Source organism: Pinus tabuliformis, chromosome 3_1, assembly GCF_031772625.1.
Source record: "Pinus tabuliformis cultivar Carrire ecotype Pingquan chromosome 3_1, CPIR1, whole genome shotgun sequence".
NCBI lineage: Eukaryota > Viridiplantae > Streptophyta > Pinopsida > Pinales > Pinaceae > Pinus > Pinus tabuliformis.
Genome location: NC_142301.1, coordinates 14,886,640 through 14,912,280, shown reverse-complemented (window position 1 = coordinate 14,912,280; position 25,641 = coordinate 14,886,640).

Below are 25,641 nucleotides of genomic sequence, written 5' to 3'. Positions count from 1 at the left end.
ATAACTCTAAAGTTGCCACGAAGGGTAACTCTTGATTCAGGTTAGGCGAAGCATACCCAGGATAAGATGGAATCGCCTGAGCAGTTGGTCTTTGCATACCAGCATAATGCATTTGATGTTGGTAACTTTGGTAAGGTTGGTGGGCATAACCATTGTAGAATGGTTGATTTTGACCATTTTGAATATACGGCTACCCACTATTTGCAAAGATTTGTTGCTCAGATCCTTGGTATACTTGTTGGAATTGCGGTTGTTGGTATTGCACCAGCCATGGTTGTGAAGCCATGTGCTGTTGCCCGATACTAACTGTTTGACCAAGATGAGGGGTAATTGTACCCGTTTGGGCCTGTGTCATTCCACCAGTCGGTGATTGTGGTTGAGTCGCAGGGTCAAGAGGTTGTTGCATTATAACCTGAGAAACCTGAGGTTGGCATAAAACAGGCAGCGCTTGTACTTGCGACACCGTCACAATAGCTGGCATAGTTGGTATTTTTGACATAGGTAAACATTGTTGCATTGAATACACAACTCTTGGATGTTGAGGCAGTATCGGCACCCGACCGCTAGATGTAATTCCAGCATAACCTAAATTCTGTTGTGAACTCCCGTATGGTTGTCCTCCCGGAGGAGACAACGAAAGGGTATACTGCCCCCCATACGACGGTAATCCGGTACTTAAAGGAATTGTTTTCCCTTGAGGACCGGACTGCCCAAATTGACATCCTGAAGGATCAATTTGTTGAGACTCAACATAAGAGTTTCCGGATACTATTCCGGATGAACAAACAGGAACGGACCATATTGTCGAAATAGCCCCTGAGTGGGCCCCTTCTAGCGATTGAGAGCTAGTCGGGTACAGATGGTATATCGGCGAACATTGTTGGAGTGACATCAGGAAGTTCTATCGTCGCTGTGTTGGACGACACAGTCCTAGATGTCGACAGTTGTTCAAACATTTCTAGTCTATCCAAAAGATTACCTAGCGATTCTACAGGAGCTTCCGTTGGCGGTAGAATAATTTCTGATGAAGAAGGATAAAGAGTGATCCCGACTCCAAATTGTGATGGAGTACTAGATGTAGGATCCTCCACAATCTCTTCTATAGCAATCAGACCAGGTGGAAGAGGTAGATCGTCAGGTCCGTAAAATATTTCTGGTGCCGAAGAAGGTATGGAATCTGTAGCGACAGATGTTTGGGGAACAACACTCTCCGAACCGGTTGTAGATGAAACTGGTTCAGTAACACAAGTGTTTACCCTCAGACTAGGATCAGTACTACTGTCCTTCGGTGGCTGCTGAACTTCTTCTGTAAAGGCAGGGATACCAGAAATGTTTGGAGTAACCGGAGTCTCTGATGGTGTTGGAACACTTGTTCTAACTTTACCAAGAGATTTGGAACCGGTTAAACGAGTTCGCTTTGTCCGTAATAGTTTCGATTCCAGAGACAAAGACGGTTGACTCGTAAGCATCCACGAACGACTAGGTTTCAATTGAATTTCTTCCACGATTGAGGATTACTCGATCAACTAAAAATAAAGGGGAAGTATGTTTCCGAATTAGATGAATTTTAGACGCTTTGACACAACTTTGTTTTTTTAATTTTAAAGAGTCGAGAAAAAACAAAAGATGACTCTAGTCGCCTTCGATTTTTAATGAGCTTGAAGTGACAAGTGCTCAGATGGACCTTTTCCGTTAAGGAGTCTGAAAAAGAACGAAAGGGACTACACTAGAAATCTAGGCAGAGGGATTACCAAACCAATCGCAAAACTGCAGAATACTTTTTACAGTACGACAGTCAATCTTCCCGAATGCTGTGTTCAGTGCATTGCGATTGATAGGGCGGCATACACGGCTTCCTATGGATAAAGGATTAAGCCTATTGTGGTCTCCCAAAATATACTCGATGGTATGTGGGAGCACAAGTCCGTACTGGCACTTATCGTCTCAAAGTGGAGGAATCACCCAACCAACAGTGAGAACAACAGTTACCAGGCTTTACGACGCCAAAATACGTCTCTAGCCTAGACTTCTAGATGTTGTGCGTTAGGTTCCAAAGCATTGTTAGATTCATTAAATTTATTTTATAGTTGATCTTTCTTAAGAAATTTGCGTTTCATTTTTATCGCGTGATGTAGATGTACAATTCCTAAAATGAAATCTAAGATGATAAACAATTGTTTTATCTTCTTTGTGCAATGAAAATCCTAGCTACTAAGGAAAGAGAAATGGCGTTCTTTCAACAAAGAGAATAGAGCACACACTATATGCACTGTCCTAAATCAAACCAATCAATCAGTCTAAATGCAAATGCACATGCATGTATTTGTTTTCAGCCTTCTTAATATGTGAATGATAAAAAGAAAGCTAATGCACAAATCTGAATTATTTTTCAAAGCGACAATTACTAACAAGTTTATTTTCAAAATCAAAATGAAGACAATGAGAACACTTTGCGATTTGGAAATGAAAACTTGCTTTCGACACTAGAAAAACTATTAATTTAGATTGAATACAATAGTAACAGGGTAATTGACTATCAAGAACAATCAGATTCTTTTCTATGACTAAAAATGATACTTGCAACACTTTCAAATCAAGAAACGACAGTACAATTACGTTACTTTTTTGTAAAGGAGAACTGAAATTGACTCAACAAATACATAAAAACATTTACAATTCTTTGCACAATGGAGGCAGAATAACAGCAAGGAAAGGGGTTTCAAACAGAGGTGTACTGACTACAGGCAGCAAAACTCTTGAATAGATTTGAAAAGAGTGAACACAGAAACCAAAATTTAGGAACAATGCCTAGTTTGATCAACGCACCTGTAACACAGTGAATTTGAAATGCAGTACACCTACTACACTCGGGAAGTGCGCTGAATTTGAGATTCACAGAACAGACAGTGCGCTGGACCAGGGACGAGACTTTGATTGGGTTCCAGGTCACAGTTTGCAGTTCAGTTCAGGGATTTTGGCCGAGCAAGTGGTAATCAGTAAATCAATCACAGGGGTAGATCTAAGGAGGTTACTAGAGCCACCACGAGGGCAATTACGACTACCTCTCATGGAAATGGTCATACATTTGAATGACTTACTTAACGCAGTTGAATCCCAAAAATGATATCTAATATAATGCACTGCGTAAATCCCCCATACTTAAATTCAAAAAGAGTTAAGGGATCTCTACTTGAATGGTTCATGAGGCACAATACTTGCTAAGGTTTTGCAAATGGGGTAGCAAGCTAAGTGGGCTTGATTGTGGGGAAAACTCCACAGTTAAGCGTGCTTGAGCCAGAGGAGTTCTGGGATGGGTGACCTCCTGGGAAGTCCTGGTTACCGGGTGCAAGCCCCGGAAGTGATGATTGATGCTATGTGATTCGTTCTCCACATTTCACTAGTTTCAATCCCACTTCTTCACCCCTGTGAGCATCACCCGATGCAATGAGTGCTAAGTGAACTATTCAAAAATCATGAGAAATTAGTCAGTTACGACTACCTCTCATGGAAATGGTCATACGTTTGAATGACTTACTTAACGCAGTTGAATCCCAAAAATGATATCTAATATAATGCACTGCGTAAATCCCCCATACTTAAATTCAAAAAGAGTCAAGGGATCTCTACTTGAATGGTTCATGAGGCACAATACTTGCTAAGGTTTTGCAAATGGGGTAGCAAGCTAAGTGGGCTTGATTGTGGGGAAAACTCCACAGTTAAGCGCGCTTGAGCCAGAGGAATTCTGGGATGGGTGACCTCCTGGGAAGTCCTGGTTACCGGGTGCAAGCCCCAGAAGTGATGATTGATGCTATGTGATTCGTTCTCCACATTTCACTAGTTTCAATCCCACTTCTTCACCCCTGTGAGCATCACCCGATGCAATGAGTGCTAAGTGAACTATTCAAAAATCATGAGAAATTAGTCAGTTACGACTACCTCTCATGGAAATGGTCATACGTTTGAATGACTTACTTAACACAGTTGAATCCCAAAAATGATATCTAATATAATGCACTGCGTAAATCCCCCATACTTAAATTCAAAAAGAGTCAAGGGATCTCTACTTGAATGGTTCATGAGGCACAATACTTGCTAAGGTTTTGCAAATGGGGTAGCAAGCTAAGTGGGCTTGATTGTGGGGAAAACTCCACAGTTAAGCGCGCTTGAGCCAGAGGAGTTCTGGGATGGGTGACCTCCTGGGAAGTCCTGGTTACCGGGTGCAAGCCCCAGAAGTGATGATTGATGCTATGTGATTCATTCTCCACATTTCACTAGTTTCAATCCCACTTCTTCACCCCTGTGAGCATCACCCGATGCAATGAGTGCTAAGTGAACTATTCAAAAATCATGAGAAATTAGTCAGTTACGACTACCTCTCATGGAAATGGTCATACGTTTGAATGACTTACTTAACGCAGTTGAATCCCAAAAATGATATCTAATATAATGCACTGCGTAAATCCCCCATACTTAAATTCAAAAAGAGTCAAGGGATCTCTACTTGAATGGTTCATGAGGCACAATACTTGCTAAGGTTTTGCAAATGGGGTAGCAAGCTAAGTGGGCTTGATTGTGGGGAAAACTCCACAGTTAAGCGCGCTTGAGCCAGAGGAGTTCTGGGATGGGTGACCTCCTGGGAAGTCCTGGTTACCGGGTGCAAGCCCCGGAAGTGATGATTGATGCTATGTGATTCGTTCTCCACATTTCACTAGTTTCAATCCCACTTCTTCACCCCTGTGAGCATCACCCGATGCAATGAGTGCTAAGTGAACTATTCAAAAATCATGAGAAATTAGTCAGTTACGACTACCTCTCATGGAAATGGTCATACGTTTGAATGACTTACTTAACGCAGTTGAATCCCAAAAATGATATCTAATATAATGCACTGCGTAAATCCCCCATACTTAAATTCAAAAAGAGTCAAGGGATCTCTACTTGAATGGTTCATGAGGCACAATACTTGCTAAGGTTTTGAAAATGGGGTAGCAAGCTAAGTGGGCTTGATTGTGGGGAAAACTCCACAGTTAAGCGCGCTTGAGCCAGAGGAGTTCTGGGATGGGTGACCTCCTGGGAAGTCCTGGTTACCGGGTGCAAGCCCCGGAAGTGATGATTGATGCTATGTGATTCGTTCTCCACATTTCACTAGTTTCAATCCCACTTCTTCACCCCTGTGAGCATCACCCGATGCAATGAGTGCTAAGTGAACTATTCAAAAATCATGAGAAATTAGTCAGTTACGACTACCTCTCATGGAAATGGTCATACGTTTGAATGACTTACTTAACGCAGTTGAATCCCAAAAATGATATCTAATATAATGCACTGCGTAAATCCCCCATACTTAAATTAGAAAGCTTGTAAATCAGTTTTTTAATTCATAAACAAAACCCAGAGATTGACTGAAGCAACGTTGATCTACTTTGCATTTGCATAGCAAATGCAGTTCGAAGGCTAGCTGGCTTAACTTCAGGCTCCGTCTGTAAGTTTATAAAGTAAACAAATGTAGATAACCAATCAATCTACTCACTCCCCAGCGGAGTCGCCATTTTGTTACAGGGAAAAGTGTCTATGCAGAACTGCTAATCCCACTAAGGCTGGTAGCTACCTTAGAAACAAACAAAGTAAAACTACTTTCGTTTTCCTTTATGAAAGATAGATGAGAGAAGAATAAAGGAGACCAATCTCTGTCTTGCGCTTGGTTCCTTGCTCGATTCCTCTCTCTTCTGATAGTCCTTTGCTACTTGCTTTCTTGTATACCCAGCTTCACAGAGTACCTGCAGAATCAAAGCAGCATAACACTATACGAGAACATGGATCTATTATCATAAACAATCTAGGATCAGATGTAAATTGACCATACAAATGCATAAAACATAAATCGCACAAGAGTATGGAGGAAAACTTGAATAGCTTTATTGATAATCAAGAAAGAGCCAAGAGAGTTACAACCAATTGTTCTGACCCAGTATCATCCTCTCAGCAAGTAAGCCCTTCTTCACCTCATGAAAAGCTTAGATCACCCAACACTATGATGTTGCCTCAAGAAACTAACATCAATTCCTTACAAGATGCAAAATTCCAGCCTCTGGATCTCTGGGATGAGGGATCCATATATAGATGTCTGTAAGGGAGATGAGTCAGCTTGTGATTTGATTAGTGTCTTCCATATGATAGTTCTTGCTTCCACTTGGAGATTTATGATCTCTTACTCATCCCTAGTCGAATTCAGAGAGGCAAGTGTCACAGGAGAAGTTTCTGGAAGATTCCATGCTTCTCCACTTGACACTGCCATTTGTCCCTTCTCACCCATCGCACCCCATAGAAGGGCTTTTTGAAATTCAACGCACCTACTGTGTGTATTTAGGTGAGATGCAATGCACTTTGCCTATGGAGCAGGTGAAATGGTCCAGTTTTGACCAGTTTTGAGTAGTTTTTCATGGAGAACTTCTGGGAGAAGCTGTAATCAGTTGACCTTGTTCATTTACGGGTTGGAACAACACTTTTAGGGACTTAGGATCCCTTGGTTTATGGACATTTATGTTTGGGGTTGTAGTGCCCAAAAATGTCTATAACAATCATTAGATGGATTGATCAGCAAGGAATACTTTGGGATATTTGTGGACATCAAAGATTCAATGGGAGAGGAAAATTACCCAATAGATGCACATAATATGAGGAATGAAAATGACAATGCAGCTCTTGAAGATGATGAATCTGGATTATATGATATTGTTGATTAGTTTTAAGTTATGCTTAAAAAACAAGCTCAAATTTGGAAACTATTAATAAGTTATACTTGTAATGTTTTGACTTTGAGATTTTATTATAAGAATAAGTATTCATTTATTGTTGTTTTACTATTGATATTTTATTATTTTATTTTTAAATTAATTTTTATGTGAATCACTGTTTTTGGGAAATAAACTTTAAATATTGTCATCTTTTAACATAATTTACTAAAAAAAAGATGACCTTTATTTTTTTCATTTTATTTTTCCATAAAATTCCTTTCTTTAACATGTCATTTTAAGCAAAATAAAATAAAATAAAAATTCGAAATGCGTATTTTTTTAATTATATCTATATTTGAAATATATATCTTTTTTCAAATGTAAAATTATTGTTTTTTGATGATGATGATGATGGTTAACATCCACTAAGACCAAACTTTGGTCTATCAGACCTAAAGAAACAAATTATTTAGTTTGATTTAAGATTTTATTCCTATGCTCAAAAAGCTTGGAGAGAAGCCTCCCAAGCTCACTGTAATTTTGACAACATAAAAGGCTAGGAAGGTCAGTATTGCAACAAAGATTTTGAAACTGAGATCTAATGTGGTTGTATGCGGGGCACTCTAAGAGGAAGTGATTTTGATTCTCAATGTTCGTATTCTCACAGAGATGGCAGAACCTTTCCATCCATGGTGTTTTAGGAACTGCCCAACGACCCGTTTCACTATGGAGCTCATGAGAGTTCGTTCTAATCTTGGCTATATTAATATTCTTCTTTGAGCTAGTTAAAGCAGAGAGATACTTTTGATCTTCTAGGGTGGGGTTGATGACCTCCTTATAATATCTTAATTTTCTTTTAGCTGCTAAATCTTTCTCACGCCACATTTTTCTTTGAACGTAGAAGTAACAATATTTTTAATGTTATTAATGTTTTGCAATGCAACATTATTGTCGATCTCCCAATGGTTTAACCAGGCCTTGGTGTCTTTATACCAACCTCGTTTGAGCCTTAGGTGGTTTTGGCTGGAATTTAAATCTAGCTTAGGAAGTCTATGGTCTTCTATGTTATTGAGTTTGTGCTTGTACAACAGAAGCCTAGTCATAACTAGGCTCTCGATAGGTGAAAGACCCACTTCTATAAGGAGAATAGGATAGGGTGTGTTGCTTTTAATTTTGAGGTTACACGTTATAAAATGCTTCTGGATTTGTTCAATATTTCTCCAGGATTCTCTAGAGATGCTACAACCCCAAACCTCACATCCATATAAGATAACCGGAGTGACTAAAGTTTCAAAGAGGAACTTCTTTCTATCCCACATTACGAGGTTTGTCGTTTTACAATTATTTTCAAGACCAAAATAAGCTTTCCATCCTCCATTAATCCTTTTCTCAATGCTATAGTTCCAGTTGAGCTTGTGATGAATATCAATTCCGAGGTATTTGTAGGAAGACCTCCAAGTTACTATTGTCATACATAAAATTATCGTAAGTGTCGTTCTTGGATTTGATAATCATAACTTTTGTTTTGTTAGTGTTAACAATCACACCCATGGTAGAGCAGAAATCCTTAAGAAGTAAAAGTTGCTTATCAAGATCAGATGGGCACCTTGCGAGAAGAACAATATTGTCAGTGTAGAGAAGAAGGATGATGACTTTCCCAGTTAATTTAGTGACAACTAGTTGCGTATTGATGTAAAGATAATGAAGCATTACTGATATTATTTTACACTATTTAAAAAATTTCATCCTATTAATTAACGATACATAATTATATGAAAAAATTAACTATCTTTTTTTTTGAAACAATTTTTAATATTATGAAAAAATTGAAAATTTCATTACGAAAAAACATTTGAAAAGCGCTTAAAAAACTAATATTTGGAAAAGAAAAGGAAAAAGAAGACAATTTGAAAAATGGTTAAAAACATTTAAAAAGAATATTCATAGTTTATAGATAAGGAGGTTTAGTTTAAAAAAACACTCCCCCAAAAAAGGGTGGTGCAACATCACCACTTTTCAAATTCGACATAAAAACCATCACTAAATGTGACCTCTAAAAAAAACAAATCACCACTTTTCAAATTTGACATAAAAACCATCACTGGATGTGACTTCTAAAAAAAAATTGGTCAAATTATTTAAGTTGGTAATTTGTTCCTACATTTATCCTTCTCTTGATGCTATAATTTCAATTGAGCTTGTGATAGATCTCGATTCCAATCTATTTGTATGAAGAAACTTCCTCTAAGTTGTTGTTGTCATATATGAAAATATCATATGTGATCTTTGGAGATTAAATTATCTTGACTTTTAGTTTGTTAGTATTAATAATCATATCCATTTTTGAACAAAAATCTTGGAGTATTTTTAGTTGCTAGTTAAGATTGTAAGGGTTCCTTTCCAAACAAACAATAAGACTGATGCTTATAACAATGTGAGTTGGGCCAATAGATCCTACTTCTTCCAAAAACTTTTTTAACTTTTACACACACACCAAAAATAGTAAGGGACAAGGGACACCCTTACTTGACTCCAATACTCCAATTAATTTTTTCGACTAATTCTTATTGATCCTAAACTTGACAATCATGTTTTGATACAACCTTTTTGCAACAAATCTCAACTCAAAAGAAATGTTTATCTCTTTTAAAATTCTTTCAAAAACTTATCCTAAAAACAATATCTAAAACTTTTAAAAAATTAATGAAACATATTCATATTAAATTTAAATTGAAAAAGAAGATGTTATCTATTTTAATTGATTTGATTTATTGTGTTGAAAGGCTCATTCTACAACCTAGTATTAGGTTGATGTGTGATTTTGTTTGTACTCTACATGGAGGTAACACATGTCCTTTTTCAAATAAAAATAAAATATTATCTAAAAATAAATAAACAATGTTGGTTATATTAAAAATCAAAAATGAATATACATATTTGGTTGGTTATATTAAAAAAACAGATATATATATATATATATATATATATATATATATATATATATATATATATATATATATATATATATATATATATATATATATATATATATATATATATTAGTGTTGATTAAAAGAATTATAAAGCATCAATAATCTTACACTCTTCCTAGATTTGTTGTTGATAGTACAACCAATAGGAAAGAGATGTAGTAAAAATATTTTTCTCGTTTTGGATCATCAATAAAATATTTTAATATCCATGTGAATTAACATTAATTTATTTCGATTTTAAAGCAAGATAAAATAACTAAAAGTTAAAGAAAATTTTATATTTTCACTTTTAAGTGCAAGGAAAATGTATAATTCTTCTATTTTTAATAATATTTTAATACACAAATTGAATAAACTATTTGAATATCCATGTTAAATAATTTATTTGAAAAATGAAAATTGTTTTGACCTTGACCATAACAAAATATCTCAATGCATATTGAAAATTCAAAAATCGAATTACTTATTAATAAAAATAATAAGAGGAAGGTGTGTATTTCATCCATTTCTTAATATAAAATTAATATGTAGCATTTAAAAAATAAAAATAAAAATTTAAAAATTAATAAGAGTAATATGTAGCATTTAAAAAATAATAATAAAAATTCAAAAAATTAATGAGGGCCATAAATTAAATATTGACAAAGTTAAGTAATATTGATATGCGTTTAAAATATATTAACAACAAAAAACCATTTTAAAATGGACAATGTGGCTAATAAATAAAATATATCAATTGCAACTATGTATATGTTAAAAGACCTATGTATATGCTATATAAAGTAACTGGAAAAAAAATAAAAAAATTAATGGTTATAATTTTAAGTAGTCTTGCTATTCCACATTTTGGTTGTTTTCCAGGTATACTTTTGGATTAATTTTGTCTTTAACAAATATTTGTTGAAATTGCAAATTACACTGTGTAATCTATACAATCCAAGTGTCCAAATTATTTTTTTCAGAACTTCCATAGAAATCAAATCTCTCCTAGTGAAAACTTCATTTAAAATTTTATATTATAAAAATATTTACACATGAAGAAATGTGTTCCCCTTGGAACTTTGTTATGTACTAGGGGGGATAATATGGGGTACCAAGGGAGGTACCCAAGGTAATAATGTAATAATGGGATGGGCCATAGTAATAAATAAGGTGGTTAACCCATGTCATGTAAGGGACCACAAGTAGTTAATAATAATGTAATGGGCCCATGGTATTAGTTGATGGTATGAGGAAACCATGGTAATGATGCATGGTATTGTATGTATGAGGCCTATATAGAGGCTAGAGACTCCACATGGAGAGATATGAAGAGAAATATTATTGTATGAACAGGCATATGCCTATTCATACAATAATACTTCTCTTCATATCTCTCCATGTGGAGTCTCTAGCCTCTATATAGGCCTCATACATACAATACCATGCATCATTACCATGGTTTCCTCATACCATCAACTAATACCATGGGCCCATTACATTATTATTAACTACTTGTGGTCCCTTACATGACATGTGTTAACCACCTTATTTATTACTATGGCCCATCCCATTATTACATTATTACCTTGGGTACCTCCCTTGGTACCCCGTATTATCCCCCCTAGGTACATAACATTCCACCCCCCTAAACATGTTTCGTCCCCGAAACATGGGAAGAACATAAATAATAAGATCTACTCAAAAGAGTAGTCCACTGATACCATGCACGTGCATCTAGCCATCCAAGAGAAAAGTGAACCCTCGATCTCACTGGTGCCTCGCTCGCTTGAGATGGAATTTGACTGCGATAGCTCTTCTGTGTGGATGTGTAGTAGGTGGATCTTTGTTCCTCTCGATCTGTCCTGCGGGGTTTGTTGTCCATGTGGCTAATTGGTTTCTATCTTGATTGTTGTCTTGCTGGGTGATGTGGGTGATGATATGTTGAAGTTTTAACCCATGATGGCTTTTTCTTTACTTCACCTTGCTGTGGTGCCTCTTGTGGTGTCTTCTTTTTTAATATGACTTCAACCACTGAATTGTCCTCACATGTATCAGCACCTGTAACCTTTTCTGCTTCAGCCTCTGTTTGTGTTTGATTGTCGACCATCAACTGCTCATCATCTGATATGTCAGTCCCTGTAACATCTTGTGCGTCAACCTCCGTGGACTCTGCCTGTTTATGGATGGAAATATCCTGTAATGTAATTTTCTTCTTTTTATACCATAGCTTCAAGAATTTCTTCTGCACATTAATATTGATAGTACCCACAGATTCCATCCAAGGATATCCCAAAACAACATCGATATTATCCATCTCTAAAGCATAAAAATCACCATGAAACACATACTTATCCATAGAAAGCTTCAAATCCTTATAGATTTGAACATCCTTATCATCATCCTGTGTATGTGCAATTTGTTTTGCTGAGACTTGCAATTTTTTTGCCAAATTGACATTTATGAGATTTTGCTTGCAACTCGGATTTATAGACACAATGATTTTCTCCTTCTGAATCAATCCATGAACCTGCAATAAGGAGATACCAGCAGAAAATAACCCTTTAGGTTCCTTGGTTTCCTTCTTTCCTGTAAAAATAAAATCTTTGCTAGGCTGTGTGTCTGTCTGTGTGAGCTTATCCACAAGATTAGCTTTACGGTCAAAGCGGTCCATAAGAGCTTTAGTGAATTTGTCCCAAGTCAAGGGCCAACGATAGCGACGTTGATGCCCTTGCCACCATTGCAACCTTTCATTGTCCAAGTACATTGTTCCCAAATTCAGCTGAGTCTCATCATTCATGATGTAATTCAATCTAAAACATTTCTCCATTTGTGCTAGCCATTTGGCTGGATGAGAGCCATCAAATGGATATAAGTCATTCAAATTCAGATCTAGGCCCGCCATCACAAAAAAATTGGCGAAAATTTGAAATGGTCACAGTTTCGTCAATATTGCTCAGAATCCTTATTATGACCTGTTTTCAGAAATGGAACAATCATTCTGCATCTGTCCATGTGATAGAAATCATGATCCAGGCACTAGAATTCCAAATCTGCGCTGCAACTCTCCCACCGTAACCCAAAATTTATGCAAAAAGAGCTGATTTTAAATCAGCGATATCTCCCTCATCCGGACTCCGATTCGACTGATTTTTTTTTTTGAAATTAGGTGTTTTTTCACAAAGATTCCAGATCTACAATTAGATCTTGCAGATATGGCACCAGGACTTCTAGATTTGCGCCGCAACTCGCTGTCCTGAAAATTGTCTACAACCCCATTGATTTTTAAATTAGCGATATCTCCTTCATCCGGACTCCGATTCAACCGATTTGTTTTTTGAAATCGGCTATTTTTTCACAAGGAATACAGATCTGCAATTAGATTCTGCAGATCTTGCACCAAACGTACAGATTTGATATGCAAATTTGCCACCCGAGAAACCCTGCAAAAATGAAAAAAAAAATAAAAAATTCTCCACGGTTTGCCCAAGAAAGAGCTCTGATACCAATTGTTGTAGCTCTGATACCAATTGTTGTAGATCTGATCCAAAAGATATATGATAACAGAAATAAACCCAAGAAAGAACAAGATCAAAATAGATAGAAATGATTCTTTATAGATCAAAACCCTTATGGTAGGGTAACACCATACATTCACTCTTTAGGGAAGGAGAACACTCCACAAGCCATATGCCTGTTCATACAATAATACTTCTCTTCATATCTCTCCATGTGGAGTCTCTAGCCTCTATATAGGCCTCATACATACAATACCATGCATCATTACCATGGTTTCCTCATACCATCAACTAATACCATGGGCCCATTACATTATTATTAACTACTTGTGGTCCCTTACATGACATGGGTTAACCACCTTATTTATTACTATGGCCCATCCCATTATTACATTATTACCTTGGGTACCTCCCTTGGTACCCCATATTATCCCCCCTAGGTACATAACAAACTTTAATATTATAATTTTAATTATATATTTTAATTGATTTGATTTATAATAACCGTAAAATGTCAAACTTTCTTAGTAAAAGGATGCTTAGTAGTTAATTACTGAGCGGAGAAGAGGAATTATCATGTGATAGATGTTACAGGAGTGTTGTGGACACTTGCTTCACAACGAAGAAAGAGAAGTACACCACCGAAATGCGAGCTGGGCCCTAAAAAAGAGCTTATTTACAAATTTTAAAAATAAATCATTTTAAAAATATTTTATATATTTATATTAATGTGTTTTATAGGGAATATTATATTAATATAAATATAGTGATATAGTTTTCTGGATGATTTGCTTTATCATATGTTTACCTTTTATATTTAAATATGATTAGATGTATAATATTAGGAAGTGATTTACATTTTAAAATCAACATGTTTAATGCAATATTAATAAAATAAAGTAAAAATAAAAATTAAATTATTTATTTTAATTATTATATTAATATTTTATATATATTAAATTTATTTAAAAATATAATTATTTATTAAATTTATTAAATTATATTTTAATTGATAGTATTAATAATATTATTGATGATGATGGTTAACGTTCGCTAAGACCAAACATTGGTCTATCGGACCTAAAGAAACAAATTATTTATTTTGATTCAAAATTTTATTCCTATGCTCAAAAAGCTTGGCGAGAAGCCTCCCGAGCTCACTATAATTTTGACATTGTAAAAGGCTAGGAAGGTCAGTATTGTAACAAAGATTGCGAAACTGAGATCTAATGTGGTTGTACGCAGGGCACTCTAAGAGGAAGTGGTTTTCATCCTCGATGTTCCTATTCTCACATATATCATCGAGTAGTCTTTAAGTGTAATTTTTAAAAATGTTTTCCGGTTTATTTTCCGATCAAATTTGTCTAGAATTCGATAGGAATTCATTGAAATCACATGTTTGATGGGTGAGCTCTTCACAATTGAAGTGCTCTAGGGGTTTTTGAGGGTGTTGAATCTATATATGCGGTCAAAAAACTAGTTTAAACAACACAAATCAAGATTTGGCCATAGTTTTTTCATCATATTCCGATCAGAAATCCGCTAGAAACTCCAAAAACTTGCACTTAAAGACTATTCCATATTATTATATTTAATTTTATGGAACATTGTAATGTGATAAAAAATTGTAAATACCTTTGACAAAAAAATCCACAAGTTATAGAGTGAAATAGTGTATTGGATACTAAGAGGATTAAAGATGAAAAATAATTTCTCCTAGGTTGTTCTAAGTACACTCATATTAAATCACATTTTCAAAATATTAATCCGCTTAATAACCTTTTTTTAAACATAAGTGAGACTTATATTTAGTTAAAATTGTCATCTCATAGGAAAAATACATCAGATGCTACTCAAAAATTTTAGAGCTCAACAATAAAAAAGAGAGCTAGATTCTATCATGTAGTTGTACATTATAACTCGTCTAGTAGAGAAAGAATCCTAGAATAACTTAGTGGTGTAGATTTTACAAACTAAAGTAAATATCTCATCACTTTGCAAAACATATAGACTTAATAAAAGCATGACATGTGGTTACTTCTTCCTATGTTTCCTTGGTTGGACCTAAGTCTTGCTTGACATCTTCAACATCCTTAGGGATTTGATGCATTGTTTCCTCTTCCCTTCGTCTCCCAATATTTGGATTGATTAATTGCACTTGATTGGATGCCCTAGACTACTCACCTCTAGCCAAATTGACTACCATATTTTAGAGCCTATTGTATTTTTCCTCCAAAATAATGATACCATGTTTCTGTTGCACCAGGTTTCCCATTATTGTTGCAATATGAGTAATGAATTTATTATCTTGCTCATGCATTTTTGTTGATGCTAAGGATTGAGCTTCTATTACCCTAAATATTATTTTCATGATTTCATAGTGCATGCCTTATCTTCTAAATCTCCCTGTAATCCTTATGGAAAAGAAACAGTTCAAGTCCTAGTGCAAACTTTAGAAACCCAAACTCATAACAATTTCCCTTGATCCATTATTAGATCCCTTAAAGCCTAGAACATATACATGCATGAATAAGGGAAATCAAAGGAAGCACCACCCAAATAATCACTAAGCAAGGGACTCTAAGATGGTAATAGAGAATTGAGATAGAAATTTCTTAGTATACTAGCAAAGAATACCATGAAAAGAAAAACCACCTAGAACACAGTGAAAACTTCTCCCTTACCTAAAGGACCCCAATTTTGTCTTGATAGGGATCAAAATCAAATCAAAATTTACTTGAAATGGAAAATTCCCCTAGAGAGAATAAAAATTCATTTGGAAATGTTGAAGAATGTAACTAGTGCTGGTCTTCATAATTGTATTTGAGTCATGTTGTAAAGTATTTGTCAAAAGAAAGAAAAAAAAAATTATTGAAGGAAAAATTATTATTAAGGAGGGGTTTCATGCTTTGCTTATTTGTTTCTAGGTAAAAACCTCCATTGAAGGCTTCTAGGTTTATATTTTTAGTTAAAGTCAAAGTCATAGACCCTTCTTGGGATTTGCATGTCAAGAAATGAAATTATTTTGTCATCATTTCCTCCACCATCAAGTTGGCTTATGCACAATACAATTTAGCCTAATAGAAGAGCTTCAAACAACTATAAATAACGATGAATTTGACCTATTTGAGACACTACTAAGACAAGTTCGATCTGTGGTTTTGAATAGAAGAAAAAGGAAGTGCGAAGGAGTTAAGAAGGAGGATTTATCATCACAATGAAGGGATAATCATAACAAAAGTGAAGAGACTTTTGAAAGTCAAAATATTTTATATTTCTGCCACATGTGTGAAGGATACTGAGATAATTGCAAGGCCGAATATGTAAGCCAAGCTTCAAGACTGCAAGAAGGATCAAAACCCTTATTGTCTTATTTCAAAGAGCTGATTGGTGTTTTTGCTAGAGTTTGACTTGAAGGATGACTTGGTGGATGGAGGAGAATTTTTGTTTTGGTCACAAGGTCTTGGTTGTCTCATTTTGATTTGAATCTACTAGTGGAAGAGTTTGACTGGGTTTTCCCCTTCATAGGGTTTTTCCCTGTCTGAGTGCCTACATCTTGTGTTCTCCTATTGTCTTTGTGATATTCATAGTTTTGGAAATTGTCTTGATGATGAAAATGTAATAACAAAGAAGAAGAAGTAATAAATAATCATAAGAAATTATCGAGTAAAAGAGAAATAAAATCAATAAGAAACCCTAATGCTATCCTAATGGATTTCTCAACATGGTATCAGAGCAAAGGTCAATGAAAAAACATAGCTAAAGAGATCACTTCTAGGTTAACGAAAAAGGGTTTCATATTTACTTTTGAAGGCCAATATACCTAGGAGAAAGAGCAAACTAAAATAACCCATTTATGGATTTCTCTAGAAGACTACACCTTTGGGACTAGGTTGTAGACTTGTGTGATTTGGGCCACAAATAAAAAAATGAAGAAGGGAGCCAAGAGGCACTATTTCTAAGGACATAAAGGCTAGGCATCTAGCCTAGATAAGGCTAAGCTCATTGCAAAAGAGAGGGAGGGTGTGGGCATAAAATTTAAGATCTGAAATCATTTTCTTGAAATCCGAAGGTATAGTACTCTGTGTAACATGAGGGCGACTGAATCATATTACTTAAGGATTAAAGATAGTCCTTACAGCTAGAAAATAGCCTATTTGAAGAAAAATACCTGAACCAATCTATATGAAGTTTTTAAAGACCTATTTGTATGACTTATGTCAATTATCAGTCACTATAGAAGAAGCCAAAACTCTTGTGAAAGAGGTCACAAGCTTGCAAATATATGTATATAAGGAGACCGAGCCCTTACAGTGACAAAAAGAACTGTTTGGGAAGGATCACATGTGCTTGATGAGACTTGTTATGAAGTATGATTCAGTGAGATACAATCAATATAGTAATTTGTATAAGGTATACATACATTTTGGAATTGGTATCTAGCAAAGTGAATGAAGATCTTTGAGCGTAATCTATCATTGAGCAAGCAAAAACAAGAAATATATATCAGTGTGAAGAGGAGTACATTTGAAAAACTATAGCAGCTCATTCTTGGAAGCCTCTAGTACAATCAAGAAATGACATCCAACATTTTGGAACAACTTGAAGTCCTCATCTATCTCAAGTAAGTATTGATATTACTCTTTGTATTTTTAGTCTTTTGACATTTGTTTTCAGAAAAGGCATCAAGGTTAATGGAACATCAATTCTTCAATCATAATAGAAAAAGATATGCAATATTGAGGTATGTATAGCATGTTCATTTGAGCCTAGTATAAAATATTGTAAGGATTAGTTGCTTCTAGGGGTTGCAAGTTCTCAGTGTGTTAAAGATTGTTAGTATCAAGAAATTGTAAACCCTAGATAGCATGATCATGCTTATTTGCATGTTCCATCTTAGAAACCATAACTCATAATGTCTATGGTTTATAAGTAGTCCAAGATATATGGAAAACTTGGAAAATATGAAATTGATTGATGTTTAGGTTTTGACATAATATCCTTAAAGCTGATCAAGGTTCAAAATCCCTTAAAATTCATTCTCTAAAAGGTATTGAAAACCCTAGATAATCTTTGCACTATTATGCTTGTATATTTTGTTTGTGCTTGTCAATGCGTATTGCAAGTATATATTGAAGGAAGCAAAGATAATGTAAATATGTGTAGAGTTTTCTTCCAGAATCATCGCATACATGGTTGTTAGAATCGACATTTCGAGCCATCCACCGTGGCTCATCATCAGGATAGATCTATAAGTGTGTAGGACAGATCTCGTGGGAATTGAATAAATAGAGGAATGAGCTATGTGGAAAGGGAATGTTGTTAGCCAACCATGTCATTATTTATAATGATAATTTTAAATAATTTAATTAATTAAACGAGGTTGGTATAAAGACACTAGGGCCTGGTTAAACTGTTGGGAGATCGACGAGAATGTTGCATTGCAAAACATTAATAACATTAAAAATATTGTTACTTCTAAGTTCAAAGAAAAAATGTGGTGTGAGAAAGATTTAGCAGCTAAAAGAAAATTAAGATATTATAAGGAGGTCATCAACCCAACCCTAGAAGATCAAAAGTATCTGTCTGTTTTAACCAACTCAAAGAAGAAAATTAATATAGCCAAGATTAGAACGAACTCTCATGAGCTCCATAGTGAAATGGGTCGTTGGGCAGTTCCTAAAACCCCATGGATGGAAAGGTTCTGCCATCTATGTGAGAATACGAACAACGAGGATGAAAATCACTTCCTCTTAGAGTGCCCCGCATACAACCACATTAGATCTCAGTTTCAAGGTCTTTGTTGCAATACTGGCCTTCCTAGCCTTTTACGTTGTCAAAATTACAGTGAGCTTGGGAGACTTCTCTCCAAGCTTTTTGAGCATAGGAATAAAATCTTAAATCAAACTAAATAATTCATTTCTTTAGGTCCGACAGACCAAAGTTTGGTCTCAGTGGGTGTTAACCATCATCATCATCAACAATAATTTTTTTTTCTTTTCAATCAATTTTAATTAATGATAATTTTAATTAATTTTAATTTTAATTAATTTTTAATAAGTTTAATTAAATTTTTCAATTAATTTTAAGTAGTTTTAATTACTTTTTTCAATTAATTTTAAGTAATTTTAATTAATTTTAATATTTTTAATTAATTTTAATTAATTTTTCTTCCATTTATTACTTTTGTTTTTTAATTAATTTTATTTTAGAATTTCAATTAATTCTAATTATTTTTAATTTTATTTAAAATTTTTATTAAGAATGTTTAATATATAGTCCTCTTGTGGCTTTGATCTCCATCACACAAGTTTGAAAGGTTTTGTATGCTTAAGCGTCTCTTTTCCAACATAGATCACTTTTCTTGTCTTGTTTTTGATAGATTCATTGTGTCATTCGTTTAGAAGAAAATCTATTTTGTGACTTTTCATTTACTTGAGGATTGATTGTCTCAAAACTTTTTCATTGAAGTGTTTTATGAAAGATTCATTTCGTCATTTCATGAAAAGTATATAATTCTAGTTTGTTGCATCAATGTGTTACATTAGTTAGCATCATTGATGACTAGAGTTGCATTTGCATTTGAAAAAAAAAAAAAATTCTCTTTACTTGTGAAAGGATTGCTTGAAGTGCACTTATTAGGAAAATAGGAATTGGAAAGAGTTTTTCATTAGTTTATTTTCAAAAAGTAAAGTAGTGAAAAAATCATTTTGCTTTCAGTTGCTTGATTGTTTGCATTTGATTGTGTTTTCTACTCTCTCTAGTGTAAACAATTCATCGAATTGAAAGAGTCTTGTCTCATTTAGCTGCATATAGGATCTTTTGAGTCACATCGCTAAGGCCTGAAAAACCGAGACATAATTCAAGATAAACTTTAAAATGAACTCAATTAACCTAAGGCGCATTTGAAACCTAATGATCACATCTAGAGGGTCTAGGCTAGAGACATGTTCCGATGTCTTTAAACCTAGCAGCTGTCATTAGCTTCGGCACTAGACAATGCTAGTATGGACTTGTGCTCCCCATACTGTCGTGTATATAAAGGGAGACCCCATTAGGTTACAATCCTTTATCCATAGGAAGCCGAGTCTGCTGCCTTGTAAATGTGATACATCGAATACAACATTCGAGGAGATTGCCTGCTTGTACTTCTTGGTTCATCGAGAGTTATTCTACAGTTAACGTTTACCTAGTAATTCCTTTTACCTAGATCATCCTGAGTAGTCATTTGATCTTTTTGACTCATTAAATTTAAAAGATCATTCGAGCGGTTGTTCTTTCGAGCTCGTCTCAAATCGAAAGTGATAGAGTCATCTTTGTTTCTTTCTTGACTCTTAAAACATGAAAGAGCATCAATTTGTTTATGCGTCTTAAAAAATTATTGCCCACGATCTCGTAACATCCTTGTTATTCTTTTCTAGACAAAATCATTAATATTCCTTAAAGTATGTTTTAAATCCTTGAAATTTATCTCTCTTTTCCTGTTATTTGAGATGAAGTCATTGTGGCTGAACCATTCGGTTCACCTAGTTCCTCTTCCTCTCCCCTGTCTGAAAGATTATTTGAGGAGCCATTTCCTGAATTATCGCAGTCACTTGAGGACCAAGGGTGTTTAACTCGGAATTGTTCTGAGCATTCAACCTTTGTCATATTTTCCTCCACCTCCCTTAGATACTGGGTCACTTTATGATATTGGCCCAGAATCTCCGGAAAATACTGTCCAGACTCCTGAGAGTTCTCCGACTCTTGAAGGTCATCTTGGACTGGTCATTTATCCTCTGAGTCCTTTGTTCGATCTTGTTGTGATATCACCGCAATGTCCATACAGTCCATATGATCAGCCGGGTATTCCTTTAGAATTATCCCCTCAAACATCTTTGGTCATTCATCATCACTTGTTTCCACCATTGGAATCTGAAGGAGAAATTCCAGTCTCCTCTCCGAGTCACTCGGAGGTCTCCACTCCACACATTATCGAAGAGGAAGAATATCCTTTTCCACCTGAAGGTTTCCCCTACACGGAAAGCATTCCCATTAGTGTTTATCAATATTTTCCACCTAATTATGTGACTTTAGCACAATTTGTCTCAGGTACACCTAGTGCCTCATTGCTTTATCATAACTCTATTTGGGCATCTGGTGCTACGCCTACCACAGGTTCGTTCTTTCAGAACCCGACCTCCCAACAGATGTTTATTTCTGTAGTCACTTCAGTCTCGGTGCGACCCACAGTTCCGAATCCTCTTGTCTCATCAGTTCAAGTAACCCGTCTGGTTCAACTGACGGTCTCGAGTCATGTCTCTCTTAGTTTGTCAATCCCTCCAGTAAGTGGACAGGTTGTGCTGCCTCGGGGGCATCATCCAAATGTTTCTATGGTGTCAGGCACAACCAACGTGAGTGGCTCCCAATCTCACATGGTTGGGATGAACTAGCCTTCCTCTGGTTCTATTCAACACCCTGCTAGTCCTACTAGATCAAGCAATGTCCAGTACCAACAGGTCCAAAATCGCATTGGTCCATATGGGTTAAGAAATTTCCAGTATCAACAGCCTTATGAGGCTTAGGTTCAGTACCAAACTCCTTATGCTCCATATGGTTCTCAAGGAATGGTCAATCCGCCTTACATCCTTCACCTTGGACAGTATGTTCAGCCTAGTCCGTCCACCATTCCCAGTGGCTATGGCCAGATACAGTTTGGAAATTTTCAAGGTATCAATCTGGGAACTATTCAAGTACCCTTGCAACAACAAGGACATCCTCTGCAGCAACAAGGGAAACCTTTGTTGCAACAAGGGCCATCTATGTAGCAGTAGGGGTTGCCGCAGCAAGGACAACTGCAACAATTGTAGGGTCAACCCTTGCAATAGTTGCAACAAACCATGCAGCCGCAGATGCAGTATGTTTAGCAAACCTCCCAGCCTATGTCTTTGCAAGGCCAACCTCTGCAGCCGCAGGGACAACCTTTGCAGCCACAAGGTCAACCCTTGCAGCAGCAGGGCCAACCCAAGCAACAACAACCCTTGTACTCATATCAACATGGGAACCCTTGCAAGGACAAGGTCCGGGTCAAGTCCTGCAGCAGTAGGCCCAAAATCATAATGTACAAGTGCAACAGGTTCATAATCCTTTTGTCCAAGGGAAGTAGGTCTTAAATCCTTATGTCCAGGGGCAACAGGTTTAGAACCCATATGTCCAAGGACAACAGGTGCAACACCCATATGTCTAAGGTCAACAGGCTCAACAGTTATTTAACACGTATGTTGCTTATCAACAACCTATGGCTGGACAATTGCAAGGATTTCAAGGTAAAAATCCACCCTACGAGCAAGGTAACCCACAATGGGGGCACAATCAAATGCCCTATGGACAAAACCCTCCACTATGGGGACAAAATCCTTACCAGTAGGGATGGGCTCCTTTGGTTGGACCCACTTATCGACCTCCAATGCATTTTAACACCCAATTTTCGTTCTTGGCTACACTAGAATTGCCAGATGTGTCTCGACTCACGAATGATCCAATTCTTCATTTTCCATACTGGCCTTTGGTCCCTTCCAATATTCTGAGTGATTTTCCGAAGTTTGAAGGAAAAGCCAAAGAGGATCCACAAGCCCATGTGATGACATATCACCTCTAGTGCTCCTCGAATTCTTACGTTGATGATTCCATTCATCTTCGTCTTTTCCAATGAACTCTTACAGGTGCTGCAACTAAGTGGTATATCGAGCTACCTCGAAATACCTATCATGACTTTAACACTCTCGCCATGGCCTTTCTCACACATTTTCAATTGCCAGTTTGTTATGAAACCGACACCCATCTGCTAACATCACTCAAGAAAGATAATGTGATGCAAATCTCTGACCATATCCATGAATGGAGGCATCGATGTTGCTTGATTAAGTTTGATATTGTTGATCAGTTGTTGACCAAATGGTTCACCAAATCCTTCATCAACAAAATTGTTGAGGACATAGCTATGGGAGGATGTGTCATCGAGGAACAAGCTATCATGCATGCCCAATATCTAGAACTTGTCTATTCACAGTCTGGCATGTTATGTGACATGTTACCTGATGCACCCAGACCATCATCTGATCTGTCATCATGTAAGTCTCCTGCTACACCTCTTGTCGACGGAGTAATTGGTTCAATGACACAGACCCCTGCAAAATATTTTTCCAAATAGAAGTCGGTCTCCAACACTGATTCCAATGAGTCTTCTCATAATTCACTTGGCCTTAGTAAAACCTTAGAGGTCCATGTTGTTCATTCTACCAAAATAGACAAATCCTCGAAAGGTAAGAAGAAAGGTAAAGTAAAGGGTAAAGCCGATGCCCCAAAACAGGGCCCTCCTAAGTCGTCTCCTAGTGATGCCTCTCAACGGAAGCCTAAGTACTTGTGCCTCATTTGTGAGGAGGATCATTATACGAAGGATTGTCCCAGATGATCTGAAGTTATTCGTTTGCTAAAAGGGACCCCAGTTGTCCTAAAAGAGTCGTTTCTATCCCAGCAAACCCAAATGGTAGACCAGCCTCAATTGTCTACTTCCTCAGGTTCACAAGTGTTCATGATGAGTACGCCCATCAATGTGGCTACTAGATCAAAATATTATCAAACTATTACCTTGACAATAGGGAAAGAAAAAGAAGTGACCCCTTCTTCTTTTGCCCCGTCAAGTTCTGGTCCTCTTCATATAGAGCGACCTAACCCTGATTCCGCCATTCGACCACCTTCTTGAGGTGTGCTGCGAAAGTCCTCGTACAATCCCAACACTCGCGCCACTCAGCACTATAATATTGTTGAGGATTTGGCTAAGGTGCCATCGGCTATGTCTTCCCTCGAGGTACTTCAAAGTTGTCTGTCTCAATGGAAATCATTACTGTCAGCTATTGGGGGTATTGATCCTGCTGATTCCAGTCTTATATGTTTTGATCTAGAAAACCATGTTCCATGTCTTCCTCATCAGATTTCCTTTCTCATTCAGGTCATCATCAATGAGAAAACCATTCATAGGACCGTCATTGATGAAGGTGCTTCTACCTGCATCATGTCAGTCGCTTGTTGGAAGGAAATTGGTTCTCCTACTCTGAATCAGTCCCCTAACACTTTGGAAGCTTTCGACAGGCGCGATTCGCGACCATTCAGTGTCTTACCCAACCTTGCCATTACTTTGGAGGGCAAGACAATACACGTTGAAGTAGAAATTGTTGATGCTAATCTCAATTATAATCTTCTACTTAGACAAAGTTGGACCCATGCCATGCATGATGTAGCCTCCTCCTTGTTCTGTGTGATTTGTTTCCCCCATCAAAGGAAGATAGTCAAAGTCGACCAAATGTCCTTATTTGCCTCTTCCTCCTCAGATGGAAATATTTCGTATGTCAAGCACACTGGTACTCCTTATGAGAGTGTGGGGGCAGGGCTTTTCAAAGATCTTGCCTTGATGTGAATTTTTTCGCTCCCACCTCCTCATGTTGCCTCTGTCAACATGATCTCGGTCAAATCTGATCCTTGGGTCATACCTTCACTGGATCTTGTTGATACATGGGGCGAGGTTATGCCACTAAGTCCAATCGAAATCAATTATGGGGATATTGTTTCGGCCTCAAGTTCTGTATCCTCTGATCATCCTATTTCAAGTTCATCTCTCGACGTGTTTTCTCAATCCCCGTGGCTTAGTCCTAGCTCGGCGGTCATGTTTGTGTGTCATAAGAAGTTCTCTTGTCCGCTGCCTATTGACATGTCAGTTTCGCCTGCCATTATCTAGATATTTCAATTGTGGGCACCTTTATCCCCTCATGGATTCATGTTTTCTCTCCTTCCCTCAGTCTTTACCAATTTCCCATTATTGCAATGGGGTTGTCATCTGACTCGTAAGCCTCCCTCACCCAGGGGTGTTGGAATTATGATTCAGGTTTGGCACTATGGCATAGGTGTTGTACTTGATGGAAACTCACTCAAGTGGCAAATCTCTGTTCAGGCTCTCAAAATCATAGAAAAAGAGATACCCGCAGGTGAGCTTAAGAAAAGCTGCGGACCCGCAGGTGCCCCGAACAAGAAGTGCGGGCATACCCACAGGTTCTCCAAACAAAAGGTGCGGGTGTCAAATTCACTCACTTCAATGTAGAGAAGTGTGCGCACGTGGGAATTTTTATGATTGGTCCATGGTATTTAGTCCGACGTTCATGATCCTATGGTTTTGGTCCGTGGTATAACATCTAAATTATTGAACCCCGGTTTTGGATCCCTTGTATTAGTTTTCGATGGTTTTGTTCCATGGTTTGAGTAAGGGCTTGCCTATAAAAAGGAAAGGAGATCACTTGGCTAGTCACTTGTGAAATTTGAATATCTTAAGATCTGAAATTTTGGGTGATCGGTTTGAAAAGCTAGATCTAAATCAAGGTGAAATCTATA